Genomic DNA, 247 nt, shown 5'->3' with positions numbered 1-247 from the left:
GCCTTATTCCATGCAGTTGAAGCACAAGGGGGCGAGCCTGAGGAGGCGGGGATGGCGGGCTATGTTAGTGCAGTGAGTGGCAGTTGGGGCAAACCATAGAGGGGCAAACGCAGTCCCCACAACATCATTTACGATTCTGTGCCTATCGGTACATAACTCGGACGGCGCTTAGTCGACTAGCAGACCATCGGCCGGTCGTTGCGGGCACTCGCGCCTGGAGGCGCTCGGGCGCGACTCCTCGGCCTCA

The sequence above is a fragment of the Gymnoscopelus braueri genome, assembly GCF_963280865.1.
Source record: "Gymnoscopelus braueri genome assembly, chromosome: 6".
Classification (NCBI taxonomy): Eukaryota; Metazoa; Chordata; class Actinopteri; order Myctophiformes; family Myctophidae; genus Gymnoscopelus; species Gymnoscopelus braueri.
The sequence above is the reverse complement of the archived record's forward strand: the minus strand, read 5'-3'. Positions refer to the sequence as shown.